Below are 10,749 nucleotides of genomic sequence, written 5' to 3'. Positions count from 1 at the left end.
TTTGAAGAGGGAAAGAGAATCAGTTTGGCGGAGGTGAGGAGGGAGGGCGTTCCAGGACCGCGGGAGGACGTGACCCAGGGGTCGACGGCGGGATAGGCGAGACTGAGGGACGGCGAGGAGGTGGGCAGCAGAGGAGCGGAGCGTGCGGGGTGGGCGGTAGAAAGAGAGAAGGGAGGAGAGGTAGGAAGGGGCAAGGTGATGGAGAGCCTCGAAGCCTAGAGTGAGGAGTTTTTGTTTGGAGCGGAGGTCGATAGGCAACCACTGGAGTTGTTTAAGAAGGGGAGTGACATGCCCAGATCGTTTCTGCAGGAAGATGAGCCGGGCAGCGGAGTGAAGAATAGACCGGAGCGGGGCGAGAGAGGAGGAAGGGAGGTCAGAGAGAAGGCTGACACAGTAGTCTAGCCGGGATATAACGAGAGCCCGTAATAGTAAGGTAGCCGTTTGGGTGGAGAGGAAAGGGCGGATCTTGGCGATATTGTAGAGGTGAAACCGGCAGGTCTCGGTAACGGATAGGATGTGTGGGGTGAACGAGAGGGACGAGTCAAGGATGACACCGAGATTGCGGGCCTGCGGGACGGGAAGGATGGTCGTGCCATCCACGGTGATGGAGAAGTCTGGGAGCGGACCGGGCTTGGGAGGGAAGATGAGGAGCTCAGTCTTGCTCATGTTGAGTTTTCGGTGGCGGGCCGACATCCAGGTGGAGACGTCCCGGAGGCGGGAGGAGATGCGAGCCTGAAGGGAGGGGGAGAGGACAGGGGCGGAGATGTAGATCTGCGTGTCATCTGCGTAGAGATGGTAGTCGAAGCCGTGAGAGCGGATGAGTTCACCGAGGGAGTGAGTGTAAATGGAGAACAGAAGAGGGCCAAGAACTGACCCTTGAGGAACTCCAACAGTTAAAGGATGGGAGGGGGAGGAGGCTCCAGCGTAGGAGACCGAGAATGATCGGCCAGAGAGGTAAGAGGAGAACCAGGAGAGGACAGAGTCCGTGAAGCCAAGGTGAGATAAGGTATGGAGGAGGAGGGGATGGTCGACAGTGTCAAAGGCAGCAGAGAGGTCAAGGAGGATCAGAATGGAGTAGGAGCCATTGGATTTGGCAAGAAGGAGGTCACGGGTGACCTTAGAGAGAGCAGTCTCGGTAGAGTGGAGGGGACGGAAGCCAGATCGGAGGGGGTCTAGGAGAGAATGGGAGTTAAGGAATTCTAGGCATCGATTGTAGACGACTTGTTCTAAGATTTTGGAAAGGAAGGGTAGTAGGGAGATAGGATGATAACTGGAGGGGGAAGTTGGGTCTAATGTTGCTGACACTGCAAGCAGACAGAACCTCCCTCATACCAAGATCAAACTAACTTATTGAGGGCTTATTGTATGCAGAGCTCTGTACCAAGCAAATGGAAGAGTACAGTACCACAGAATTGGTAACCACCCCCTCTGCCCACAAGAAGCTTAGAATTTAGAAGGGAAACACATTAAAAATAACTACAGATATGTAAACAAGTGCTGTGGGACCAAGGATGGGGTGAATATCAAGTGCTTAGGGAAGTGAATCTGATAGAGTGTCACATCAAATTATTAAGAGGATAAATCAAAAATTAAACCCCCTACTGGAAATTTTGTTTTTGTGCATTTCCAGACCTGGCCTCAAGGCAGTGCTTTCATTCTATGGAGGCATCAGACTGAAAAACCTCTCCACACTTTTGAGTTTCTTCCTCTTTGAAGCCAGTGGATAACTGCCAATTTGGAACACCAAGGTAGACTCCTTGCAGAAGAATTAAAGCAAATTACAGACAGTAAATATTGAAGCAGATTTTCTCCTCTTGGTCAACAGAGATATTTGTTTTAATAGGAAACAGCATAATAGAAGACTGAGGATTTCCCCTCCTTTTGGATTCCAGGCAGATTGCCTTTTTTATTTTCACAGTATCTCCAAATGTCCCCAAACTCTCTGTGTCTTGTTAGCGTTATGACTTAGTCCAAAGCCCACCCTTAGGGCATTTTGGTTGGCACATGTGGATTCAGGGTTCCATCACAATTCTCATTTTCCTTTCCCAATTTATGTCCCCATCCACAGGAGCCTTTTTGAGTTGAGAGCCCTTCCAAAGCCTTGCAAATTATTGCCAAGGTGTGCCTTGCACTGAAATTTTATTTTGAGAAACTGAAGAGGAAAATTCTCTTTCCTTCCCAATTCCATCTTTCATCATTAAGAAAAATTTTGGAAATGTTTCCCTCCCCTTTCTAATTGAACTCATGTCAAGTCAGGGAATATAAACTGCTAGTTAGCAGTTTCGCTAGAGGAATCAGAACAATGTTATCATAGGCTATATAGGGCCCAGTGGAAAGGGGATAGGGCATGGATAATGAAAAAACAGAAGAAAATACATATAGTAGAAGTAGCTTGAAGCCAAGCTGGACAGCTGGAGGCCTCAAACCTACCCAGATGATAGAAAAGTGACATAGATTCAAAGATGCTCAGAAAAAGCCACAGATGTAAACTGTGGATCTTGCAGAATAGGAGAGGTTTGTCCGGAAGCAAGCTAGCTGTTGATTCAGGACTTGGTCTGCCATTTAGAGGTAAATATATTTATGGATAGTTTAAACCTGGTTCTGTAAAAATCAATCAGGATAAGAGTAAATCATTCATATCAATAATAATACTGAAGGCATTTGTTAAGCACTTACTATGTGCCAGGCACTGTTCTAAGAGCTGGGGTAGACAAACTAATCAGGTTGGACACAGCCCCTGTCCTACATGGTGCTCACAATGTTAATCCCCATTTTACAGATGAGGTAACTGAGGTACAGAGAAGTAAAGCGACTTGCTCAAGGTCACATAGCAGACAAGTGGCAGAGCTGGGATTAGAACTCAGATCCTTCTGACTCCCATGGTCGTGCGCTATCCGCTATACCACCTCTTAACTGATCAAGACTTCTATACTGTTTTTGTCGATAGTTCAAAATAATTTGACATCATCATTAGATCTAGTTTCTGGCAAAATTCAGTAAGTTCGGCCATTCTGAGAAAAGTATCAAAATTCTAAAGCTGTTCTGTGGCGACGTGGCTGACCACATCAGAATTGTGCATTATTGGATATATCAGAATCTGGAAACTAAGGTCAGAATATGATTCTGATTTTTGGGGAATCTCTTTTAACTCAAAAGACTGAAAGCATCACTGAAAGCCCTTGAATCACTCATTCATGAACTCCTAAAGGCTGTAAATTTTCAGGAAAAGTATGTAGATGACTATGAAATACTTTTCAAGCCCCAAAGTGCCACGGTTGGAGAGTCTGAAGAACAGCAAGATTACATTCCAGCTCGCATCTTGAAAATCTTTCACATTCCATCAGGAAGTTTATCCAAAACTGACCACGGGTACTGAATGGAAGGACCTAGGTAGCATCTTGTCCAAAGATACTAGGATGGACAAGGAGAAAGAAAATGATCAAGTTATCTAATCTGTCTTGTGGAAAACTAAGACTGGTGAGTTAACATTCCATCTAGATTCTGACAGTATTGTCAGTCTATAGAGCTTCTGTGGTTGATCCAGATCTCATATGATGCCAAATCCACCTTCTACAGTAATTTTACAAACCCTGTTTACTTTTAAAAATGATCAAATGGCAAAGCAGTATTCACAAATAATAATAATGATAATGTTGGTACTTGTTAAGTGCTTACTATGTGCCAAACACTGTTCTAAGCACTGGGGTAGACACAAATCCCAGATCCTGGGCTGCAGTCAAACCACCCACAGTGGACAACTGGTCACCTTATCACAACTTTGTTGGGTGGGTCATGTAAACTGCTAGATGGTCAACTGAAATGAGGTAACCAAAAACAGAGTGGACAGAAGAAGTGCCTTATAGAAATAATAAAGCAAAGTCTCAAATAAGTGGAAGACTGTCCAGCCTGGCACAGAACTTTTTAAAATAGGGCTGCCTGCCTTGGAGAAATAGCTTCAGAGAGAATGCAACCCCAAGAAGGAGACACAAAAAAACAACTCTGGCATTATTTGTGACAGCTACAACAGTGCTTCTGTTGTGGTATTGAGTCTTCAGGGAACTACTTCTACTAGAATTACTGTGTTGCTACAACAGAAACACAAGACCCATTCTCTGCCCACAAGAATACACAGTCTATCAGGAGAGACAGACATAGAAATATTCACAAGCAACGGAATCAGAGCAAATACATTTAAGTGTTCAGTTGAATGTGCATATATACACAAGGGCTGAGGAAGGGCATAAACAAATGTGTAAATAGAAGAGTTTGCTAAAGAGTTCATAAGTTTGAGGTGTTGTAGATGGTACTTATTTTTCCCGGCTTTTATAGGAGATGTGCCTCACATCCCATAGCTGCTCAAATATCATTAATTATCTTTTTTATGGTATTTGTTAACCATTTACTATATGTACTATATATACTAAGCATTGGGGTAGACGCAAGCTAATTAGATTGGATACAGTCCACATCCCATATGGGCTCCATCTTAATCCTCATTTTTAGATGAGGTAACTGAGACCCAGATAAGTGACTCATCCCAAATCAAACAGCAGACAAGTGGCAGAGAAGCAGCGCGGCTTTGTGGACAGGGCACCAGCCTGGGAATAATATAAAAGATTATAGTCTGTTGTGCTTTCATGTTTGGTATTTGTAACATCACTTTTCTAAACTATGTCATGGTTTCTTCTGTTAGTTGACAATAGATCTCACTCATGGAGAAGATTGGATACCTACACAATTTCTTCACCTGTGAAAAGGGGATTAAATATTTGATCTTTCTCCTACTTTGACTGTAAGCCCTATGTAGGGAAGGGTTAGTGTCCTACCTGATCATCTTATAAATCAATTAACATGCATATCAACCATCTGCAAATGGCTTCAACTTTTACCTCTATGTGGATGATTCCCAAATCTATTTCTCTAACTCTGATCTCTCTCTCTCTGTAGTCTCACATTTTTTTCTGCCTTGAAGACATTTCCACTTGGATGTTCTGCTATCACCTCAAACTTTACATGTCTAAAAGAGAACTGTTTATTTTCTCATGCAAACCTTCTTCCACTGATTTTCCCATCACTGTAGATGGCACCACCATCCTTCCTGTCTCACAAGCCCATTATCTTGGTGTTATCCTTGACTCCTCTCTCATTCAACCCACGTATTCAAACCATCACTAAATCTTGTCAGTTCAACCCTCATAGCATCACTAAAATCCTCCCTTTCCTCTCATATACATTGCGATCACTTTAACCCAAGCTCTTATCCTACCCCTCCTTGATTACTTAGTCAACCTCCTCGCTGACCTCCCTGCCTCCTGTCTCTCCCCACTCCCGTCCATACTTCACTCTGCAGTCCAGATCATTTTTCTACGAAGATGTTCAGCCCATGTCTCCCCACTCCCCAAGAACCTCCAGTGGTTGCCCATCCACCTCTGCATCAAGCAGAAACTTCTTACCATAGGATTTAAAGTACTCAATAACCTTGTTCCCTCCTACCTCACCTTACTACTCTCCTACTACCAACCAGTCTGCAGACTTTGCTCCTCTAAATTCAATCTTCTCCCTGTACCTTGATCTCATCTATCTCACCACCAACCTCTCATCTATGTCCTGCCTCTGACCTGGAATACTCTGCCACTTCCTGTCTGACAATTAGTCTCCCCACCTGCAAAGCCTCGGTCAGGGCATATCTCTTCCAAGAATCCTTCCCCGACTATGCTCTCCTTTCCTTTTCTCCCACTCCCTTTCTCTTGCCATGACTTGTTCCTTTTATTCATCCCTCTACCCAGTCCCACAACACTTATGTACATATCTGTAATTTTATTTAATGTCTGCCTCCGTCTCTAGACTATAAGCCCATTGTGAACAAAAAATGTGTCTTTTATAATAATAATAATAATAATAATAATGTTAGTATTTGTTAAGCGCTTACTATGGGCAGAGCACTGTTCTAATCGATGGGGGAGATACAGCGTAATCAGGTTGTCCCCCGTGAGGCTCACAGTCTTCATCCCCATTTTACAGATCAGGTAACTGAGGCACAGAGAAGTTAAGTGCCTACAGTCACAAAGCTGACAAGTGGCAGAGCCGGGATTCGAACCCACGCCCTCTGACTCCCAAGCCCGGGCTCTTTCCACTGAGCCATGCTGCTTCTCTAGCCACATTGCTTCTCTATTGCACTCTCCCAAGTTCAATAAACGCAATTGACTAAATGACATTTACTGAGTGCTCACCACACACAGAGCACTGTTCTCTAAGTACTTAGGAACATAATACAAGACTTGGTAGACACTTGCCCTGCCCACAGCAAGCTCACAGTCTAGAGAATATCTATCCCAGGGCTTAGTACAGTGCTCAGGATGTAGGAAATACTTAGAAAATGCCAAAATACTTACTACCATTATCGCAGCTTCATATACCTATAAATTGCTGGGATACTGTTGCTCTCTTGTAATTATCTAGTCTTTCAAGGATATATTGAACTCACTTCGTATGCAGGATGGAACCATTTTACCAACAAGATCTATGGCTAATTCTAAAGGGTGAATGGGGTAAGGGGTGTAGAATCTGCTCTCTTAGAGCAGAACTGTTGCCAGAGAAAATAAAGTACTCTTTTGTTGCTTTTCATGGTATTTTTTTTAAGTGCTTACTATATGTCAGGCACTGTACTGAGTGCTGGGGTAGAAACAAGATGATCAGGTTGGACAAGGTCCATGATCTACATGGGGCTCAGTCTTAATCCCCATTTTACAAATGAAGTAAATGAGGCCTAGAAAAGTTAAGTGAATTACCCCACGTCAAGACAAGTGACAAAACTGGCTTTAATAATGATAAGAATAATAATGATATTTGTTAAGTACCTACTATGTGTAAGGCACTGTACTAAGTGTTGGGGTGAACAGAAGCAAATCATGTTGGACATAGTCCCTTTCCCACATGTGGCTCACAGTCTTAATCCTCATTTTTACAGATGAGGTAACTGAGGCATAGAGAAGTGAAGTACCCAAGACTACACAACAGGCAAGTGGCAGAGCTGAGATTAGAACCCAGATCCTTCTGACACCCAGCTCGATGCTGCTTCTCTGAGTAAGGTCTCGTTGTGATCCTACCAAACTATATGAGAAATAAGTAGTAGAAAGTGTTCACACTCCTAATCCTAAGTAAAAGATAATAATAATAATAATGGTATTTGTTAAGCACTTACTATGTGCAAATCACTGCTCTAAGCACTGGGGCATACAAGGTGATCAGGTTGTCCCACATGGGGCTCACAGTCTTAATCCCCATTTTACAGATGAGGTAACTGAGGCACAGAGAAGTTAAGTGACTTGCCCAAAGTCACACAGCTTGTAGTCCAAGCTTTAAAGGAATGGAATCTGCCACTCTCTCTCCTTAACCCCTATTATTTTAGCAAAAGACTTACATAAAGTTGTAATTTGCCAGTCTCTTTAGAGGACAAGGTCTTCACATCTCATTTGCATTATCCATACTGTAAATAATGTGGGAGGATGCTAAGCGGGAGGAAGATAGTATCAATTCAGTAGTAGCTGGAGCAGTGGAATGAAGTTACAGAAAGGAAATTTCAGTGGCACCTGTGGAAAAATTGATCCCTCTTGGGCCATGATATCTCCTAAGGGAAGTGAAAGCATCCTCTGTGCTGAGTCACAGAAAGCTGGACTGTCTACAGTGCAGATTATCCCAGCAGGGGAGTAGTCATGCAGCTCACTGGGGAAAGACTAAAATGACCTCATGGATATTTTTTGACATTTCTAACTCCTTGGAGATGATGGCCCCTGGGAATTATTTGAACATGAATTTTTCAAAGCCAGAGAAACCAAATAGCAGGATTTGAGGGCCTAAAAGCATCTCATTCGGAGATAGGTGTGCATCTTCCTCTCAGACAATAACAATGAAAATTGCCATGTCTCTGCAGCTGAATGCATGGGGAAATGTGTTTTACCCATTTCAGGAAATTTTGTTCAATCCTGAGATGCTCTTGGATCTTTCATCCCAGCATTAGTTGGCCAGGACACCGAAGCTACAGCCATCACTTAGCTCTTTTCCCCCTTTGTAATTTTGTTGGATCAAAATTTGCGTTGAAAGTGACACCCTAGGGTGCCTTTGATCTCTTGAGATTAAAGCTCTGCTCTAGCATGAGCTGGTGACAGGATCAAGCCTGCAATTTTTTTTGAGCTAGTGGTTTAGAAGTAATTATTTTGTGGGAATTGTGAGGGGGCCCCATCCATCAAAAATATTCCCAACCAAATAGAGCCTTTTTCCTTGGTTAATTGAAGCCCACATCCCAAACGATGTGGTCTTTGGCCGCTTTCTCAGATGTGAATCACCAAACGTCAGATCCAACCAACGCCTGATCTCTACGTGACTAATTGATGCTTGTCTATTCAGAGTTTCCAAAGAGCCCCTTTTAGACATGCTTCAGCATCTCGTCATCTATAGCATTCAGAGGAATTTTCCAGGAGTCAACCAGGGCTGAACAGAAGACTTGGCCAATCTTCTTATTTCCATAAATGCTGCCCCTATGCCTGTTGATTCTATAGGTATGGCACATTTAGAAAGTCTTCTTTCCCCATGTCTATTTTTGTTTGAACAAAAAAGTGTTTCCTTTAGAAAAGACACATGCAACCTCCAGTTTCTCAACTACTATTCTGAAGCTCCAGGTGGATATGAAGACAGTATTTATATTATTAACATGTGCTAATTAACCCAGATTCATTTCTTCCTCTTTTAGTAAATCGAACAGTATATTTATTGAACACTTATGCAGAGCACTGAATTAAGTAACTAGGTGAATCTGACAGAATATTTGTGATCCCAGACCTCAAGAAGTTTACAACTGTAGTGGGAAGACAAAAATTAAAATAAGTTACAGATAGGAGGAAGCAATAGAGTTTAAATATAAAAGCACATAAACCCACTTGAGGGTGGGAGTGAGTACTCAAGTGTTTAGGTGGCACTGGAATGTCAAAGGGGCGACTATGGAGATGAGAAATTAGTCAGGAAAGGCCTTCTGGAGAAGATTCCATTTTAGAAGGTCCTTGCAGAGTGGGAAAGCAGTAATGCTCCAGGTGTGAAAGGAGAGGGAATTCCAGGCAGGAGGAAGGGATACACAAAAGGTTGGCCTTGGAAGAGAAAAGAGTGAGGCACCATGAGTAGACTGTCTTGACATTAATGAAGTGTGTGAACTGGGTGGAGTAGGAGAAGACAGTAGGTATGTCTGCATGTGTTGGGGGGGTGGGGGTGCGTGAGAGAAAAGGAGAAAGAGGAAGAGAGACAGAGAGAGAGAGAAAAGAGAGAGAGAATAAGTGAGGAAGAAGGAGAAAAAGAGAAAGAGAAAGAACACATGTGCTCTAATTGAGTGCCTTAAACCTGACTGTCAGGGCTTTCCACTAAGTGTGGAAAAGAATTGACAACCATTGCTAGTTTGAGGAGTTTGGTATCTCATCCTCAAGATAAAATACTTCATGTACCGAGATTTGAAAAATTTGTTTTTTCTGTATAGCTCACACCATTCTAGCATTAGCTAAGTGTTTGATTCCCCAGTCCTTCCCAGCAGTCTTCTCCTTCTGATTCATCCCTTGTAATTACTACAGAAACACTTCAGGATCAAATATCTTTCTGGGATTAAAAGGCAATTCCCTTCTTGAAATTCCATCCTCAACCACCTTTTCAAGAGAAGGTGTGCTTTCCCCTCAGTCCTCCTCAGACTGAAAATAGCAATGGAAAACAACTGAAGCAAAAGTGTTCAATAACCACAAAGTTGAGACTAGAAACTTGCAAGAGATTCAGGATTCTCAGCCCAGTAGTTTCTTTAGACAGAGCCCTTGACATGTGAAAAACTAGAATGCCACACTAGATACTTGATTTCTTAGTACAAGAGAATCAGGTGGGAATGTGTCATTTATTGTGATATTTACTCTCCCAAGCTCTTAGTACATGCTTTGCATACAGTAAACACTTAATATGATTGAATGAATGGATAGTGATGGTGCATAATGAGACAGCCTTCTAAACAAATTCAAAACATTCTTTAGAGATCCAGATGCAAATCAAGAGGAAAACTTTGTGGATCAATTTATGGACAGCCAGAGTAGAAGGTGACCAGATTTGAAAAATGGATACAGGGAGACATTGCTTTGTTGTCTCCCCATTTAGACTGTGAGCCCATTATTGGGCAGGGATTGTCTCTATCTGTTGCTGAAATGTACATTCCAAGCGCTTAGTACAGTGCTCTGCACATAGTAAGTGTTCAATAAATACTCTTGAATGAATGAAGAAGTCTAGAAAATGCTAGGAAAAGTAATTTAAACATAGAACAATCCCACTATGGAGTGGACTACTCCATAGAAACAGTTTTTAAAAAATGTAAACAGTTAAAAAAAAGCATTTCCAGTGAGCTAAACACTAGACACATTTTCCTACTGTGACACCCAGACCACACATGAGGAAGAAGAGTGGAATATTTATTTTCCCATCCCCCCCTACTAGGACATGGGAAATTAAATGGCTAAAGACTTTCTGGGACATGAGAATTAAACAGGGGACAACCCCTTAATGAGACACCTGGTCTCCCAATCCAATCTAGAAATTCACTGGGGGAAAAAAAAAGCACACTATGTTAGAAGAGCCAGGAAATATCTACAAATCACACTTTTTTCTATCAGCCAGTTAAGAATACAAACCCTCAAAATGATCCTTTCAAAAATTCCAGGCTGACAGTTGGTGATTGCCCTT

This window comes from Ornithorhynchus anatinus, chromosome 4, assembly GCF_004115215.2.
Source record: "Ornithorhynchus anatinus isolate Pmale09 chromosome 4, mOrnAna1.pri.v4, whole genome shotgun sequence".
NCBI classification, from domain to species: domain Eukaryota; kingdom Metazoa; phylum Chordata; class Mammalia; order Monotremata; family Ornithorhynchidae; genus Ornithorhynchus; species Ornithorhynchus anatinus.
Note: the sequence above shows the minus strand (reverse complement) of the source record.